We start from the raw sequence: 16,919 nt of genomic DNA, 5'->3' as shown, positions 1-16,919 counted from the left end.
GAGCACAAACCCCCCCAATATCACTCCATTGGGTCTTTTCCAGAAAGCCCACAGCCTGAATGTCCATTTCCAGTAATCCTCAAAAAGGAGGATGTTATGTATCCAGGCAAAATTAAGCATGCAGACAGGTGCTTCAGTGAGAAACTCAAGCAGAAAAGTTAAACCTTGACAGAAGGACCACCTGCAGAGCTGAAAGACAAGGAAGGGCAGCCTGGCGGTTTCCAAACCTGGGCCAAGGCTGAGGCTGCCACGAGCATCCCAAGTGCTGGGGCACAGGTGCAGTCCTGACACCTGTGAGCCATCAGCATAAGCTCATGCTGCCGGGTGCCACGGACTAATTTTTGAGCAATTAAAGACTCTTGAAACGGCGTTCCCACCCTCCGAGTAGCAAAAGGAAGCAGCTAGGAAACGTAACGCCGTACCAAAACAGCGCTTGTTGCAGCGCTGCGGTGCCATCCCTCTTCCGAGGAACGTGACATTAACACGGCTGTACCCGCTGTCGCGGATAGGACCGTAGGGAAACGCGGTCTGCCCAGAACATCCACCTCGTGGCACCGCGCGTTCACCTCAAGGCAGAACGCGGCCACTAAGGCACGCAGCCCCGGGCACGCTGCGGGATCGCTGCTGGAGTAATTAACCGCCCAGGGCAGCTCTCAGGCGTTCGGGGCTCCGGATCTCCAGCAGCAACCTCTCAAAGCAAGGAAGCATCACGCCAAATAAAGACAAAACGCAAGCAGTGGAGAAGGCTCCCGGGGTGCCGAGCGGGGCCGTAGCGGGGAAGCCGTCGGGTCTCGACCCTCGGGCGGAGCGGGGCAGCACACGGGGTGCCGGGTGCCCGCGAGGCACCGCCCCGACCGCCCGACCCCCGCCCGGCGCGGAGCCACGGAGCGCGCAGCAGCAGCAGGGACGCATCCGTAGCGCGAGCGGTGCGGACGGCACCTCCCGGGAGTGAAGTTTGCTCCCGGCACCGCGCGGGGAGAGCCCGCAAATACACGTCCCAAGCGCAAGCCCCAACCCTTCCTCTCCCTGCACCGGCAGGAAAAGAAAGGCAGGGCGAACGGCCCGCCGCTCCGCACCGCACCCACCTCCTGCCCCCGGAGCAGCGGCCGCTCCATGACGCCGTGAGCGCTCGTCCCGTCCCGGGCTGTGCTGTGCTGTCCCGTCCCGGAGCGGCGGGGCCGGGCCGCACCTCGCCCCGCTGCACCCCGACGCCGGCCCCAACCTCGGACCGGCCGCTGCCAGCCTATGAGCGGGGCGGGCTGCGGGAAACCCCTCCCCGACAGCGGCGGGCGTGGGACAGAGCAGAGAGGGAAGGAGGAGCGGGGAGAGGAGGAGGAGGTTGTGGCTCATCGCGGGGCAGGGCGCTCTGCGGTCGAGGGAAAAATAACAAGCGATGAGCGCTCGTTAGGAACGGGGAGAAAGTTTGCTTTTTCAAAGCAGAGATGTGCTGCACGCTGGAAGAAGACCAGAAGCACAGCTCCGCCGGGAGGACTCGCCTTCCTCTCTTGTGCCCTCTCGGTTGCTGCGTGGGAATAAGCCTCCTCTGGCTAGGGGAGCAAACGAGAAAGCCAGAGCAAATTAACAGTGAGTTAAATACACAGGTAATGGTGTTTTTAGGGTGAGACAACTTAATAATTATGGTCACATACTGTCTGTTTCTGATCAGTATGCAAATGCTGCATTTCTCATACTGCTCCCCATACACACTCTCAAAGCGCTTTTGAGTAGGCAGAAAAGTAGATTTTGAGGGAAGGGACAGATAGAAAAGCACTGAAGTGACAAATAGAAAAGCAAAGCCCTCCATACGCTGAGCTGCTCTGGCAGCCGTGTTGGGGTGCTGGGAGCATTCCCAAATCTCTCTGCAGTGCCACAGCCTCCCTTGCTGCAGCCACACAGGGCCATCATGGTGACTTGTTCCAGGGAATTCAGCATTCCCACTTCAGTCTCTGTGCTAAGGTTTCAACATGGATGTTATGATAGTTTTCCTCCTTAAAGGATTTATTGCATTTTTTAAACAGCCCCATTATCAGCTAGCCTGTTCAAAGTGGGTTTCCCCTGTCTTGGCTGACTGGTGGCTCACTGAGAACAGTGTGGGTGATGCCCTTCACACCTAAAATCAGACTGGCCAATCTGAGCTCAGTTCCCAGCAGAATTGCAACACGGTTTCTGTTGGTGCTGAGCTCCAACGCTGCTCCGCTCAGCATCATAGGGAGCTGTGAGTGTAGGTGGCATCAGGTGAGAGGATAGCATGGGCATCTGTAGCACTCAGCATCAGGAAAGCATTGGAGGCGAGCAGAGGGAACTCTGAAGCAAAGAACAGGAGAAATGGAAATGATGGAAAGTCACCCTTTGGTAGTGACATCCCCATCTTGTTCTAAAGCTCAGGCAAAGCCTGGACACGCTGCCTCACACTGCTCATGGCAACATGGGGTGGGAAGTGTTGGAGGGCAGGGGGGGGAGCACTCCTCAGGGCGCTGCCTGGAGGGGATGCCCCATCTCTGCCACCTGCTCAGGTTCCCCTGCTGACCCCACAACTGCTTGGACCATGCCTGCTCCCATCCCGGGTGGGACAGCACACGCCATGCCCACATCTGGCTAGCTGAGTTCTAATGAATTCATGAACAGTAACTTAGTTAATGCATATTTAGGTAAGGCTTACTTACAAACCTCTTCACGAGCACTATGGCACCTATGTACCACACTTCCCCCCATCCCGAGCACCATTGCCATCACCTTCCCTGAGCCAGAGGCAATGCACAAAGCGGATGAGCAGCACATACCTTGTCAAATACCTCAGCCCTGAAGAAACACAGTGTTGCTGGGTGACTGCAGGGCAGGCAGGGCTGGGGGTTCCTTTGTTCTCTGCTCCTACTGACTTTTGGCCTCCAGAACCGCCTGTGCAGCTCTCCAAGGGCGCTTCCCACTGTCACAGGGATGCCATGTGTGTGCTTATCCAAGGGGAGCACATTGCGTGGTGTCACACAGGGAGTCACGCAGCTGGGCTCTGGAAAACCATTGTTGGAATGTTAGGGACAATGTCATGGTTATTTCTAATATTATTATTTTTTTTAGCTGCTATTTTGTCACGTTTTTCCTTCTCTTTAAGAAAAGAAGGAAACACCAAAGAAGGAGTTGGGATACATAATGCACACAGAGACATCTGCAGAAGGGCTTTTTGGGCATGGGTTGGCAGCCTGTGCTGCTGCATAGCAAACACAGCCCTCCAGCTGAAGGAAAAAAAAAATGGAGATTTTATTGATTCTTTTCTTTTACACAAAGCCCAGTGCTCTGGTCTCACCCATGGGCACCGTGATAGCCAAGCACGGGGGAGGGGAGGAGCAGAGGCCAGCAGTGCACCCAGAACCCTGCCAAGAGCTGCTCTCAGCGACAGCAAGCAGCACGTGCTGGGAGAAAGCTGCCATCAGCTCCTGCAGGCCTCACAGACAGCATTCTTGCAGCGGGGAGAGCAGTTCTCCTCCGCTCTGTTTCCCTCCTCCCATATCCTCCCAGGGAAGCGGCTGCCACCCCCTGGGAGGAAGAGGCAGGGGAGGAAGTTGGGCACTGTGCCACCGTGCCACGCTGCCTCCTGGGAGCTGTAGTCGTGTCTCACAGCCAAGTCCTGCACTGTGGCTCTGCACGCAGCTCCCACAGCCCCATCCCGGCCAGGGGACAGCAGACCCCCAGGTTGGGTTGCTGTGAGATGGCTCCGTGGCTGCCCAGGCGCTGAGCACCATCGCACTTGGCCAGGATATTTCAGTTTGCTTTCACACCTTCCCCTTCTCACAGAATTCCCATGGAAACAAAAACAAATCTCTCGCTGTTTGGGTCCATTTTTTTTTTTTTTGCTCTCAAGGGAGAAGAATGAATGAAAACGGAAAAAACTCTCCAACTTGCTCTGGGGCTGTGAAGGGCCATGTGGGTACCGGGATGCCCTCATGTGGCCGCAGGGCCAGGCCTGGGCACTGGAAGTGCAGCTGCTGTGCTGTGCAGCGCTGCTCTGAGCTCCCAGCAGTGCCAGGCAGATCAGTGAGCCAGCAGTGTCTGGAGGAAGGAGAGTGCAAACCGGCTCATATGGTGCTAAGTAGAGATGCACGCTGGCTTGCTATTTAAAGCTGAGCAGTAGCAGGAATGGCAGGTTTGAGCGAGCTCAGCCAGTCCATCCAAAAACAATTTTCACAGTCCTCTCCTGCCCAGGATCTCCAGCTGCCCCTCCACTCCCTGTGAGGCCAAACCATTCTTCTCTCCCTACCAGCACCCCCAAACTGTCCCCTGCCCAAAGGCAAGCAAGATGCAGCCCGAGACCAGGGTTTGGGGATGCCTTGGTTTTCCCTTGTCTACATCAGTAGCATTGTTTCTAATGTATTCTGAGACGTAGTTCATTAAATGGGTGAATTACATGTTTTATCATTCATCCATAGCAGGTTGTCAAGGAGGTACGTTATTATTGGCAGCTAGAAAGGAACTAACAAATATTCTTAGAGTATATAACGAGCACTTGAGTAAGAGTTAAGTAATGAGTGTTTCTTCAGCGACAAATCTACGCCAGATATGCTCCACCTGTTTTGTTAACAGACAAAGGCTTATATAAGCTGGGCGTTACATAAAACCCTAAAATAAAGCAGAGAACTCCCCCACTTTGGATGAAGGCACGACCACAGAACACGTGTACCTGGGCTGACATTAACCCGGCTCTGCTGGTGCCATCGCTCGGCCCTGTAAGTGCTGGGCCGGCCCAAGTCCCACATTTCTCCAGAACCTGCCATCAAAATAACGCTCTCCAGGTAGCTCCATCACCTCGGTGCTGGCCCAAGAATGCATATCTGTGCCTGTGTTCTCTGGTGTGCCGTAAACACCCGTCTGATCCCAGGGCACCATGCAGACACATCACCTGCCTCGGTAAAATCAGCCTTCCTCCCCACACACCTTGCATCCCGCCTTAAAAAGCACGATTCCAAAACTCAGACAATACAGTCAGCCCACACTGATGGTTACTTCCAGACATCAGAAAAGAGGATTTGCATTTCTGCTCACAGCCTGGGCACAGATCCCCCTCCCGGTGCAGACGTGAGAGGCGGCTGTGTGAGAACTGGGGATCCTTATCTGTGGTGGGACAACAGGGGACAAAGAGCTCCACACATGGGATTACTGGTAGGGCAGAGCAAAATGTGTCAGGAGGAACTCTCTTGACTACAAGGCTGCCATTCATTGCAGCAATCAGTTCTTGCAGAAACACGCCAAGGCCGCGATGTGACTCTGCCTCACTTGGCACACGCTGTCTGCCCAACCCTTGCTCTGAGTGAATGGGAGCTGCACAGAAGGGGTTTGCGTGCAGCTCCTCTGCTCCTCCCTGAATGCATCCTTCAAGGTGCTGGCTGACAGAAGGCAGGCAGCCCGGAGCAGAGAAAAAGAGAAAAAGGAAGTAAAATGCAAGCTGTCCAACTCACGGGAAAAAGGAAAAGGAAAAAGAAGGAAGGAAGGAAAGAAAAAGAAAAGTAAGAAAGGAAAGAAAGAAAGAAAAGAAAGAAAGGGAGAAAGAAAGAGAAAACAAAAGCATAGCCTGGATTTGGTTTCTTTTGCGTCATTTATCTTAGTCCTGATTTGAGATGACACAGATAAGGCAGTGGTGACCCCTAGTGCCCTCTCCAGCTGCACTGTTCGTTATTCAAGCACAATTAGGCCAAAACCAGCATCTTTCAGACCTGCTCCTCATTCACAAAGCCTCTCCCTCTCCCAGGCACAGGACCTAATTTCCTCTCTCTGCTCAGACCCCATCACTGCGAGGAGTTCCCTGCAGCATCCCTCAGTTGCTGTTGTCTGGGAACAAAATTATACACATTTCCTCCTGTAACAACATATTATATTCCATTGAGTCTTTACCATAGTACATTTCTATTTATTATACTCACAGAAGAAGAAAGAAGAGCCTGTTTTGTTCACTCCAAGCTTGTCAATAGTTCAGAACAACCATTCAGAACTCCTGAGAAGAGGCCTTTGTCTGGGATAAAGTGTACTTGCAGCAACAAGCCACGGAAAGGAGCAAGTCTGCCCTGTGACAGGCATGGGTAAGCACTGCTGTGTTTTTCTTTCTGAAAAGGCCAAGGCAGTTCCCGTGGCTCAGCCCACACCAGCACATCCACCACCCACCCCACTCTGCCTGGTGAGGCCCTGCCTCTGCCAGGGGCAGTGGTTTGCTCATGTTCTGTCCAGATGGGTGTGCTGTAAAGAAAATCACTGCAAGCGTTTTTTCCAGTTTTAGCACAGGTTCTGTGCCTGCCCTGCTCAGGAGGTCGTGCTGCTCACATGCCTGCACCGTGAATCATTCCTGCCTGGGTTAGTAAAACTTTCTGAAGTTCCCGCTTCTTTTTCCCCAGAGTTTTGTTTGTAAAGTAGGTTTCAAAGGAAGGATAGGAAGCCTGCGAGTGGTTGCATCATTTAAGTTGATTTTATCAGGTTTATCTCTCCCTTTCCTTGCGTAACAGTGACCCGGTGTATGCACTGCTCTCTCTGGAGCACGCCCTGCCCATGTTTCCCCATTCATTTCTTTTTCCTCTGCTTTAATTAAGCATATGCAAAAAACACTGCTTGCACGTGGGCATCCCCTGAGCCCTCTGGTTGTTATCAGGACAGGGCTGAGTGTCAGAGTGCACCAAATGATCCAGACCCATCCAGCTGCCAAAGGTGAGCCAGAATCACCCCACTGACAATACCTCCATTAAAGACTGGGGTTTTTCCTCCCAGAAGCTATGCTTGCTCAAAGAGATTACAAACCCTGCAGCTTGCTTTGCACAGCAGGGCAGAATGGATGACCAGGAGTCCAGCATTCACACCAAAAAATGGCAACCATGCCTGGTGGGGAGGTGGTCAGACAAAGCAGATGTCACTTCCCATCCCAAACGCTCCAAATTCGCACGCAGTGCTGCCCAGGCACAGCCACAAGCAAGGCAGCTGCTTTTCTTTTGTTCCTTTTTCTTTTTTTAATCCCCACCCTGTTTCAAAACTTTCCAGATCCAGATTTTCTTGTTGGAACACTGCCCTGTTGCACTTTCTATCTATATGCTTGCACTGGGATTCCCGGGGACCTTCCAGCTCAGGTTTTGTTGTAGTGTCTCCCCAGCAGCTCAGGGTGACTCACTGTGGGTGTGTGTGGTGATGGCAGATGGGACTGGTGCTGAGCAGCAGGCAGTGCTCAGACTTTGCTCTGAGTGCACTCCTGTTGAGTTAGAACATTCTGAAACCCGTGTCCTCCATTCCATACGTAAATCCCACAGCTGGCCTGATCCAGACCTTCCCTAGGATGTGAGAAAGGGCAGGGGGCACAGGGATGCTCCAACTGTGGCCCTGCTGCAGCACCAAGCCCAGGGCAGTGTCACTGACAGCCATCGTGCAGCTCCATCCACTTTAGCAGAGCAGTCCCGAGGCACAGTGGCACAGGCTGTGAGCTGAGCAGAAATCCTCCAGCAGCAGCAGCAGGTTGCTCCCATGCTGCAAAGCAACCACTGCTCCAAAGAGCAAGGGGGGAGGAAAACCCATGCTGGGGTGGATGCCACCTCCAACAGGAACAAGCTGCACAGATGTTGTTTTCTTTCAGCTGTACTGAGAATCTGTGAGGAAGCATCAAGCTAGGCTCAAAGAAGTTATTTTACCCTTTGGCAAGCACACAAGCAAAAAGGCCAAGTGCAGTCTGTTGCCATTCCAAAGTTTTAATTGCAAGATAAAGCAGACATCAGTCCCAGTTTGCCAGCACACTGCTTCCAGTTTCCTCAAGCACTTCACTAAAAACAGTTGCATCACTCTCTATTGCTCTTTTTCCTCTTTTTGGAGAGCCCCAGCCATTTTGTACAGTTTGAGTAAAAGAGGCTTTTTCATAGAACGAAAAGTGAAAAGAAGGAAGAAAAGGAGAAAAAGAAAACAACTGGAGGAGCACAAAGGCCATACGCACACCCCAGCAGAGTGCATGCAGTTGTTCTGTTCATACTCACCACGGTGTCAGCAGCACAGACACCAGGAGGGCATTTCCACCTCCCTGCAGTTCCACCCAGAATGCAGGGAAGACCGCAGCGTGCTCAGCAAAGAAACCCAGAGGACACGACAGCACAGGATTGTCTTCTTCGAGGAAATACCTGGACACAGGTGTTTATCTGAAGCCCAGGAGTGCAATGCTGAGCTGCACAGTATTTACCAAAGGGTGCAGCAACGCCTATTTACCCGGCTAATCCAGCAGGACCTCTGTTAATGGAGGAAAATATTGAAGGAAAAGCACTCAGCACTTTTGCATTTCAACGGAATTTTGTGCTGCCTCAGCTGGCAAGCAGTGTCCCATCACAGCTTTTTAAAAATTACTAATTACATATATATATGAAGAATGCAAATAGAACAGCCAGTTGCATACATACAGCCTTATGGGTATCAGTCATTAAACCTCCAAACAAAAGCAGACGTGGGGTGCCAGATCCCTCTGTTTTGCCTTTTGTGCATGGAAGGAACACACACCTGAGCCACATTGTGTTGCCCAGCAGCCCAGCTGTGCAGGGCACAGCCCCCTGCACACACCAGTGAGCAATGCACGCTGCTGTGCTGTTGGGTCACAGGCATCTCGTGACACAGGGCTTCCAGCTGAGCACACCCAAGGTTTTGGAGCCTGGACAACAAGGGCAGCTATTTGCTTTGAGTCATGCCATTCATACCTGTGTCTTTCCAGGCAGATTGCTATGCAGAGGACCGGAACTTACTTGTACTTTTTGTGTTGGCCAAAAAGACACTTCTTCCCTAATCCGTGGGGTCTCCCAATGGCTGTGGCTGCTCCTGGGGCTGCTGGCCTGCAATGGGGGAAGCAGGCATGGGAGGCACGGCTCCCAGCTGCCCAGCATAGCTTGCTGTGGCTCACAGCAGTGCTTCCTGCTCCCCACGTCACCCAGTGCTGCACCCAAACGCCGAAGCCCGCATGCAGTTCATGGTCTTCCCTTTCCGCCCCCCCCATATGAGTTCATCTGCTGGGTTTTGTTTTAAAGGCAGAGAGAAGGAACTTTCTACCAAATAGCTGGAAAAAAAAAAAAAAAAAAAAAAAAAAAAAAAAAAAAGTAAAAACCCAAAAAACAACAGTGTGTTGCTATTTCAAATCTTCCAAAAATATTTTGATGGGGCGGCTTTGCTTTTTTGTTATTTTTATTTTCTGCTCTCTCTCTTCTCTACCACTTCTGGTGCAAACCTGATCCTGGCAGGCTTTCGAAGAACAAGCTGGGAGGAAGTGGAAGGGCATGGCCAGGTACAGCTGCTAGCAAATTATTTTCTATATATGCCCAACATCACACATAATGTTTGCTGAAATTGCAGCTTTCCAGGGAAGAGTATCTGTGTGGTTTGAGGGGCAAATTCAGCAACTAAAATTTGCTTCTCTAGAATTCAAGCACAAGGATCAGCCTCAGACCAGGAAAACGTGGCAGTCTTGAAACGCCAGACTGATTTTTCACTCTTGGAACCCAAATCCCACTGCATTCTTAAAGGATTGGAGAGACAACACCGCTCATTACTCAATTCCTTTGGTTTGCTGGAAGCCAATCCCACACTTTATGCTCTGCACGTGCCAGGCTGGGACCTGGGATCCCTGCCAGAATGTACTCTGATGGCTGATTTGCAGCCGGCTTCTCCTGCGCCGAACATCGGCGCTTTTGGAAACAGGGCTTTGCAAAGATGCCATCAAGGAACGCCTCTGCCTTCCGATCTCATCAGCCTCAGACGAACTCCAGGAGATCTCAGCACCGCGCACAGGGGGATGCTGGAGAGGTGCCGCTATCCGCGGCTTCACCGGGCAGCACTCAGCAAAGAGCCTGGAAAAGAACCTGTTTTAATTAGGGGCAGTAACGCTCGTTAAGGACCGAGCACAGCAGAGATTGCTAAGGGTCATGAAGCGGAGTCCTTCCTTCTGAAACCCTTCCCATAAGGGCTCCCTCGCAACGAGGAAGCTCAGTGTCAGTAGACGAGCTGTCTTCTGGGAGCTGTAGTTCCCTGGAAAGATGAATTCACAGCCTTCCCGGGGCTGTGCCAGCAAAGCTGCCGGGTTGTGCTGGCTTCTGCAGGGGAAAATAGGATTGGGATTTAAAAAGGGCGTTTTTATTGGCAGCTGTGCTAGCAGAGCTTGGGAATCAGCATAGTGCAGTGGGAAAACTCCAGTGTGCTTGGGAGCATCAGACACCAACTAATAAGGTTTCTGCCCAAATTAGGATAGGAAAGGGGTGGTCTCTTTGGATCCTGCAGTCACAAGGGTTTGCTGGGAGGAGCAAGGTTTGCTTGAGGAGGCAGAGAACGAGACTTAGCCGAGCCGTTATGTGTTAATGGAGATGAGAATATTTTGTCAAATAAGGTCATTTTGATAAAAGGAGACAGAGCTGGGACCCGGACTGCCTGCCGGTGGAGAGCAGCTCCTCTGCTTTTGCTCAAGGATGAAGCTTCAGGGCAATACATGCTACAGAGCTGTCAAACTGCAGGTGCTGCTAAGGCAAGAGCCTGGTGGTGCGAGCTAAGAATTACCAACAGACAGGCACAGCACTTCTCTGTGGTTTACATAAGCCACCGCAGTGCTTGTGAGCTGGTAGACACAGACGGCTGTAAAGAGCTGAATGCAGCACACCATGCACCAGAGGAGACAACAGGGCTCCACAGTGTTTCTGGCAGCCAGGCTGGCTGAGTGGCTGGGGAAGCAGAAATTACCTGCCCTGCCCTCCTGGCTTGGGAGCTCTGCGCTCACAAGCACTGAATAACGGGAAATGGAACTCAGGAAGACAAATCCTCATGGCTTTCTTAGCGTTGACCAGGCTGACTGCAGTTTAGATGGCAGCAGTGACACTTACTTTCTCAAGTGTAAACTGCTTTGATCAGTGGTCTGCAAGGGAAGAATCAGAAGGAAAAGAATCCTTCCTGCTGATACAGGATCTTGGCTGCATAAAGGTAATCTTCATGCCATGCCATTAGTGCAGCCTGATGTCTGGTTTCCAGACTGGCCCGGTAATGGAGATCTTCCTGTCTTTGTTCTTGTTTTGCTAATTTTACTGTTCAAATTGAAATGTATGGACCTGAGTTGGTGCTGTTAGGAAGCTTGTTGTCATTGCTAGTCATACCAGCACACAAATAAGATGACTGAGTAAAATATCAGCTATTGCACCAGTAGTTCTCCAAGTCTTTTCTAGGAGGAAGCCATGTCGTGTATCCTGTGATGATGCCAGGCTGTCACATAGCTTCACTGGAGTTCTGCATTTCCCAGCACTGTGCCCTGCCCAAACTTTAGGAGAAGGAAGTGGTGCCAACGGACCAGTAATTCAGCTCAGTGGCAGCACTAAGGTTGGATGACTGAGTTGGGGGTGTCTCTGCCCAAGGCAGGGGCAGTGGAATGGATGGGCTTCAAGGTCCCTTCCAATCCAAACCACTTAGGATTTCTATGATTAGTATCTTCTCTGTTCAACAGAAGCAGTGGTAGAATATTTAATGTGCAAAATGCATCTGAGTCTCAGCAAGCCTTACTGGCCTCATTTCTGAGACTCACTAATTTCCTACCAAGGCGTGGGGAAGGCTGACCCGTGCAGCAAAGCTCTCTCCTGCATCAGTTGGCTTCTGGAAAGAGGCAGAGCCCTGGAACACACAGTCCTCAATGGCCTCCAGGGCTGTCTTTCTCTTGTCCTGATGTGCCGAGCAGGAGGAGCCCAGGGCTGGAGATGCCTTACAAAACCAATTGGTGCACTGTGTGCTTGGAACAGCTCTGATGCCATGCAACAGGACAAAGGCAGCTGTGAATGCTGACCTGGGCACAGCTTGCCCCTTTAACTAGCAGCTGCATTTTAGCTCCTTTCAAAGCATGTCACCTTGTCTGGTTTTAAGGATTCAGGAAACAGCCTACCCAATTACCCCTTCTGCTAGCGTAATTCAGCTTTCAAATCTGCCTCTCTCTTTCTACCTCTGCCTTGGGATCTCGTTATGCCCTCCTGAGCAATACAGAAACACTTTTACCCCATCAGATATCTTTTTCACACGCTCATACCCTCTGTACCCTCAGAAGGCTGCATCTGTGGATGAATAATTCATTCATCACGTGCAGAGTCTGTGGTACTCTATTGAAGGAGGGTTATTTAAAGTCACCCCATTGAAGAGCTGGACACCATGGACACCCACTGATCGCGTGGAGACAGGAGCACATAGGACTGTGGTTGTGCTGTGCAATGTCACCAAAAGGCTCCGGCTCTTCCTCTCTGTGACAAAAAGGCAGCCTAGAATTGCCCTCTCCCACGCGCCCCGGCGCTCAGCCTATGAGATAATATAGGCTGGCCTTTTCTTTGCAGCTGTATTGTTTTAGAGCTTGGAAAATAGCAGCAGGCTGAGCAATGAGTCATCTGTCACTAGATGGGGTTAAAGTAATTTCCGTTTTCTGTTGCCATGGGGAAATCAACGTCCTAAGATTTGTCCTTTCTCCCACTCAAGCATGTGGGAGTAGAAAGGCTGAAACCCAGCAGGGCCAAACAGTTTTTTAGTATTCCCCCCCCCTCCCTCCACCCCCCCTAATAAACAAGCTTCCATCCACGGCCTTGCAGCTGTCAGTGCGTTCCCAGAACTGTCCTGCTGACGATGTCATTCCCCTCGGAGTGCAAAAAATCCAGAAGCAGAGTTTAAGTAAATATTTGACATAAATATAGGAGCCGCTCCACTTCATCACTTACAAGAGTCTGTTTGTTGCTCAGAAAGTTTTCACGTGGACATTCAAGCGGGTTATAGGCTTGATATTGCAGAAATGGAGCATGTAAAAAAAAAAAAAAAAAAGGCAAATTAAAGTAGCAGATCAACATCCAGAACAGCGTGAATAGCAGAAACAGGAAAGAGGAAATGGCAGTGAATAGCATTTAAAAGCCTGGCTAATGTATAGCCGATATGAGTAGCAGCATAGCAACATCTAGTGTTGATCAGGGATATAGCTGGAAGCTCCCATGCTCTAAGCAGCACTCGGATGAGATGTGCATGTAGGGAACTGGCATTTCTGGGAGCACCACAGCCACGGCTTCAGTGCTGCACAGCTCCTCCCGGGAGGTCGTTAAGGGCTATTTAAGCCAAATCATTTGTCTCCTTCAATTACAGCTCCCGTTATGGATTCTGCTCCATTCTCAGTCCAGCAACATCCGTGGGGTTTTTTCAAACCAAACATCCACGAATGGCCGCTTTCCAAATCCGGCTCCGTCTGGCAACGCCCTGCAAACAGATCGGTGCCACGTTTAAGTTTATTACGTGAGCTAATTAGCATGACTGTGTAGGTGCATGGAATGCACTGGGAGGAGAGGAAGAGCACAAGTGTACTGAATGCCGTTATATAATTTGTTTTGGGGACACGCTTATTAAAGACAGACCTGGGTCACACTCGGTATGCTCTTCAGCAGGAGCTGGGGAGCGAGCTGTCAGGCTGGGAAGAAATGACATCTGAGAAGAGGAAGGCTTGAATGCCACCTTATTTTTTAACTTAGAAATACAACTTCTTTTCCTATACTCACATTTGTTGCTTTTTCCCCCAGATGAAATAATTCATGAAGAAATGAATGGCTCAAAGCAAGGGCTGAATTCGTGTCAGCCTCCCTGTGACACTCATCGCCTGGAGGGGAAAGAAGTACAACTTCTAGTTATTAGCAAGCAAATATGGATAGCTGACCCTTCTGGCCATGAGAAAGGCATCAGGGTGTCTATCGGAAGCACTCTGCCAGCACAGGGATCAGAGCCATGCTTTGTGTTATTAAGACATTCACACTGCCCTACCCAGATTAAACGGAGGGCTAAATAACAAAGCCATTAGGCTTTCTTTCTTCTTTCTGCATGCATGAAATTACATTTTAAAGCTACATCTGATCTCTGGGAGTCTCTAAAGGGGTCAGGCACTAGCGCATCTGGCATGCCGATATGTTCATTCAGGAACATGAAGTCATCCTCCAAGTCGCATTCCTGAGTCAATTACATGTAATTTTCCACATGTCACTTCAGCGACTTGCACACTGAACAGAGGTTAATATTAATTTAGTAGAAGCTTGTGCATATTTAACAGAATCAAAAGCCTTGCTAATTGTGTTTTAATTAAACAAGAAGTGGAAGACTATTTGATAGAAAGGGTCCACACTGTTGGAAGGAACACACACCACACAGCCCACTGCATCGTGCCATAAATCAGCTCGGTGCCAAATCCCACCCAACAGGGTGAGTTAGAGGGATAGGGTCAACGGTAAAATCACCACTTGCTAAAACTGTCACTCTGCCTTCCCTGCTGTCCAGAGGGACACGAACACCACAGTGACCTGAGGGGCCACCACTGTACTCCCAAAGCATGACCAACCCATCCAATCATAGAATCATAGAATCACCAAGGTTGGAAAAGACCTAAAAGATCACCCAGTCCAACTGTTCACCTATTCCTAATAGCTCCCACTAAATCATTCCCTCAACACAACATCCAGCCTTTCCTTGAACACCCCCAGGGTCGGTGACTCCACCATCTCCCTGGGCAGTCCATTCCAGTGCCTGACCACCCTTTCTGAAAAGTAATACTTCCTCATGTCCAAGTACCACTGCAGATCCTGTGGGAGAAGCAAGGACGTGTCCCAGGGCATGGGGTGGGAGCTGATGGCTGATGGCAGAGCTCCAAAGGGGCTGCGGGTCCAAAATGAGTTTGGTGGTTATCAGTGACGTGCCTTGAGGATGGCATATGATGAGGTATACAGGACAAGTATAGCTAGGGATTCTGTCTGATGAGCACTGGGAGGCACCCAGCCCTAATCCCTGGGAAATGAAAGGCCTTCCTGCCTCTGTCCTGACAGACAGAGGGGTCTGACCTCGTGGGAAGGAGGAGGAGTTCAGGAATCATGGGATGAGCTAAAAGTGAAGTGCAACAGTTCTCATTTGTGTATATGTACATCTATATATACACATATATATACTTAAGTATATTCCTGAGAGTGAAGAGGCCTTACTGAATACGCTGTAATAACTTCAGTAACATCTGAAGATAAACAGAATCGTGCTCTATGTGGCCAGGTAAGCAGTTCTCACATGCCGTGACCAAGGTCTCCAAGGAGTTTCTGGTTATTAGGGAACATCCCTGCCTCCCTTGCTGTGAATCCAGCAGACAGAGGCTCACAGTGACAACAAAGAACTTGTATGAATTTATGAAATTACCAAATGAATATTTATTACCTTTGGGATTGTAAGCATTTTATTTCTGAATTTTTTGCTTTTTGCCCTGTTTTTTGCTTTTTTTTCCCTCTTTTTCTCTTCTGGTTTGTTGGATAAAATGTTGCCAGTCCTATTTGGAATGAAGCTTTGGCAAGCAGGAAAAAGCTTTATCAAAGGGAAGATGTCAGTGATATTACAGAGACTTAAAAAAGTCAGCTACATCTGAATTACTTATTTCCTAGCTCCTCTGAGGTCTTTTTAAAGTGATAAATGCATAGAATTACATGAAACTGAAGTGAGAGGCTGCTGGAGGCTCTTGATTAGCTCTAATTTGCAGTAAATATTTGTGTATTTATTATTATAATGACCTGCTGAGTTTTGATTTCCCTTTACAGAGAAAACCCAAATTTTCTCATTCTGAACCGAATCTGGATTATTAAAACAGTGTAAGTGTAAATTAACATCCCAAGGCTATGCTGGCACGACTGAGATCGCTGTTTAGCTCTTTGCTTTGTTTCATTTCCCGAGCTTTTGTGTTTCCTAAGCTACGTTTTACATGATGCAATGAGACAAGCACAGCAAGTTTCAGAGAGCAAAAGTTCAGGTAGCCACAGGCTGTGAAATTCCCATCCTCCCCGTGAGCAGACACATGCCTGCACCTCCTATGGGAGTGCTGGGAGAGCACAGACCAGGATTTGGAGACAAGGCCCTGGGGTCCTAGCCAATGAAGCTCTGAGCTGGGTCAGAAAGGGGCTGGAGAAAGGGTGAGTTGTGTCCCCAAGCCCCAGTGGTGGGAGGGCAAGACCTCTAGGCAATTCTTAGTGTTGTTGCAGTCTTCTTGTGATTTGAATGGTGACGATTTAGCCATGGAGTTTTACACCCATTTATTCCCATCAGTGTGGCTGGTAAACCATGCACCAGTTTATTTTCCTCCTGACCCAGAAGGAGAGAGAAAGTAACGACAGCTTTTTCATTTCTGACATTCCTGATGGGCTCAGACCAAGGATTTGACAACAGTACTTTATGCCCTCCCTACCCTTCCATCAACCTCAGGATGTTTATTTTTCTTCAAACATTGCTGTTTGCAGCTTGCTAGCAAGAACTGAAGATCTATTAACACCGCTATTTGTTTACCAAAGACATCAAAGCCTTCTTTTTCCACAAACCAAAGCCTGCTTTGAGTCTGCGCGACCCGCAAACAGCCCCGCAAACCAAGGTGTGCTTTGTGCAGAGCAGAAGAAAAAAACCCGGAGTGTTGAAGATAGAGACATTTTCCTATCTAAGGTTCTAAATTTAGCTCTGCTGCATTTCTCAGCTTCTCAGGCTGTTTGCTCCTAACCAAGAGCCCCACCGTCTCAGAAGATCTCTTTGCCGACCTCACTCTGGGTGGAGGAATAGCACGACAAACGTGGCCAGCAGCAGCGATAGCAGCTGATCTGAAGCAAATATTTTCTAACATCTACAAGAAGATTCATCTCCTCATTTTGCTTTGGCAGTCACGATGCTTTGTCACACTAGCAGAATGCAACGCCCTGACGGCTGATGCCAGCCCTTATGCAGCAGCAGCGACAGATGTTGACAATTAATTAGATAACAATAACAAATATCTGCTGAGAATAATGTCCTAAGACATACTGGGGCATACTTTTAAATGACTTTCCTAGATGTGTCGAGGCTATTTAAGGCCAAACTCCCACTCCTTATAGTGCAATTAAGATTATTCCTCATATGAAAGATAA

The 16,919-nt window shown here is 49.8% G+C and overlaps 1 protein-coding gene across 2 annotated transcripts in view; it reads right to left on the bottom strand.

Annotated features, from left to right (window-relative positions):
* The window catches only part of PLD1 (phospholipase D1), a 46,517-nt gene extending 37,770 nt beyond the window's left edge, over nucleotides 1-8,747 (bottom strand). The window contains exon 1 of one of the 2 annotated variants that reach the window (XM_052685768.1): nucleotides 8,730-8,747. The gene's annotated coding sequence lies outside the window, so the exon portion shown is untranslated. Of the gene's footprint in view, nucleotides 1-1,085; nucleotides 1,246-8,729 lie in introns of those variants that run through there. The other variant, XM_052685767.1, reaches the window with a different exon arrangement.
* Between the last annotated feature and the right edge of the window lie 8,172 nt (nucleotides 8,748-16,919).

The sequence above is a fragment of the Tympanuchus pallidicinctus genome, unplaced genomic scaffold (genome assembly GCF_026119805.1).
Source record: "Tympanuchus pallidicinctus isolate F22 unplaced genomic scaffold, pur_lepc_1.0 scaffold22, whole genome shotgun sequence".
NCBI lineage: Eukaryota > Metazoa > Chordata > Aves > Galliformes > Phasianidae > Tympanuchus > Tympanuchus pallidicinctus.
This window is presented reverse-complemented; position numbering and strand designations above follow the sequence as displayed.